This window comes from Arachis duranensis, chromosome 7, assembly GCF_000817695.3.
Source record: "Arachis duranensis cultivar V14167 chromosome 7, aradu.V14167.gnm2.J7QH, whole genome shotgun sequence".
Taxonomy (NCBI): domain Eukaryota; kingdom Viridiplantae; phylum Streptophyta; class Magnoliopsida; order Fabales; family Fabaceae; genus Arachis; species Arachis duranensis.
Genome location: NC_029778.3, coordinates 60,886,819 through 60,889,079, shown reverse-complemented (window position 1 = coordinate 60,889,079; position 2,261 = coordinate 60,886,819). Strand labels below are relative to the sequence as shown.

The 2,261-nt window shown below is 33.9% G+C and overlaps 1 non-coding gene across 1 annotated transcript; it reads left to right on the top strand.

Moving 5' to 3' along the window:
- Positions 1-611: 611 nt before the first annotated feature.
- On the top strand, positions 612-719 carry LOC127740882 (small nucleolar RNA R71). The gene has a single exon (XR_008001738.1). It is a non-coding gene; the product is annotated as a small nucleolar RNA R71 (small nucleolar RNA).
- The last annotated feature ends 1,542 nt before the right edge of the window (positions 720-2,261 follow it).

Here is a 2,261-nt window from a genome sequence, read left to right as displayed (position 1 = left end):
GGTGGTTATTGTTGATGAGACTAAAATTGGCAGTTATTGTGATTGTTCTGTTGGAAGCCGCTCTGAAAATTATTGTTGAAATTCTGAGATCTTTGAGGTTGGTCTCTCTACCCAAAATTCAGGTGATTTCTCCATCCTTGATTATAGGTCTTAGAGTATGGATCATTGTTGGGATTTCTAGGACCATTTTCCATGTAATTGACCTGTTCAGAGGAGGATTAAGCATAATCATAATTATCATTTTGCACAAAATTACCTATCATGTCATAAGGGACCTCTTGAGATGCAGTCTGAGTATTGACAGCTGAAACTTGCATTCCACTCATTTGTTGAGTAATTAGACTTAGTTGCTAAGACAAAAGCTTGTTCTGAGCAAGAATGGCATTAAGAGCTTCTACTTCCATAACACCTTTCTTCTGAGGGGTCTCAGAGTTCACAGGATTCCTGTTAAATGAATATAAATATTGGTTGCTAGCAACCAACTCAATAAGCTCAATAGTTTCCTCCGATGTTTTCTTCATGTGCAATGAACCACCTGCAGAATTATCTAAGCACATCTTGGACATTTCACCTAAGCCTTCATAAAAGATATCCGACTGAGTCCACTTAGAAAACATGTCTAGAGGGCATTGCCTAGTCAGCAACTTGTACCTCTCCCAAGCTTTATAGAGAGTCTCACCATCCTTCTGTCTGAAGGTCTAAACCTCCACCCTAAGCTTAGTCAGCTTCTTTGGTGGGAAAATTTTAGTAAGAAATCCAGTGATAACCTTTTCCCAATTATCCAAACTCTCCTTGGGTTAAGAATCTAGCCACAGTTTTGCTCTGTTCTTCAAGGCAAATGGGAAGAGCATGAGTTTGTTCACATCAGAATTCACCCCATTAGTTTTCACAGTATCATAAATCTGCACAAAATTAGAGATAAACTGATTGGGATCTTCCTGAGGGAGTCTATGATATTGACAGTTTTGTTGCACCAAAGTGACTAGCTATGGCTTCAGTTCAAAGTTGTTTGCAGCTATAGGAGGCACCACAATACTTTTTCTATAAAGATCTGCAGTAGGAGCAGTGTAAGAGCCAAGCACTCTTCTGGGTTGTTCATTCCCAACTGGATTTGCCACATTGGCATTAGCAGCATTATTATGATCCATAGTGGACTCTGCAGCCTTGTAAAGTCTTGCTTGTTGCAAACGCCGCCTGAAAGTCCTTTCAGATTCAGGATCAAAGTCTGACAGAGGTTCCTTGCCCCTGTTTCTGCTCATAAATAGACAGAAAACAAGAAAAAATGGAATTCTCAATGTTAGAGTGCAGAGAATTTTCAGTGAGGTAACCTGTGTAAAATAATAAAATAAAAATACGAATTAAAATAAATAAATAAAATTCGAAATTACTTGCAAATTTAGGACAAAAAACTTTAAAATTAGGGAGCTAAATAAATAAGAAAAATAAAAATAAAAATAACTAGAAAACACCAAACTTAATTTCAGAAATTAAAGAAAAGTAATATAAGATGCATTTTTTTAAATTAAAAATAAAAATAAAATAAAACTAATTAAATATAAAAAGTAAAAAAATAATGAAAAACAAAACAAAACAAAACGAAAATAAAAAATAAAAATAAAAAGAAAAATAAAGAAAAAGAACGGACGAGATTTTATAAAAATAAAAAAAATAAAAAATAAAAGGAAGTTTAAAAAACCGGGGACAGAGGGATGGGAAACTTGCTAACGGAAAGAACAATAAAGCGGAAAAAAGAAATAAATAAATAAATAAATAAATAAATAAATGAATTAAAAGAAAAAATATCTAAACTAAGCAATCAAATAACTAATAGTTGTCAATCACAATCAATCCCTAGCAATGGCGCCAAAAATTTGGTGCGTAGTTTACAACCACAAACTAACCGGCAAGTGCACCGGGTCGTACTAAGTAATACCTCAGGTGAGTGAGGTTCGATCCCACGAGGATTGATGGATTAAGCAACAATGGTTGATTAATTTACTTAGTTAGACAAGCAGAAAAGAGTGTTGAGAGTTTAAATGCATCAAACAGTAAATTTAAAATATCAGAAAGCAAACAGTAAATTGATGTGAATAATATATGTAGAAACAATTAAGGTTTCAGAGTTATCTATTTTTCGGATTGACTTTTCTTACTAACTATTTTAATCATGCAAGATTTAAATCTTGGCAAACTGTATGTGACTAAACCCTAATTCCTTAGACCTTTTTAGTCTCCTCTAAATTTCATCAACCGCCAATTCC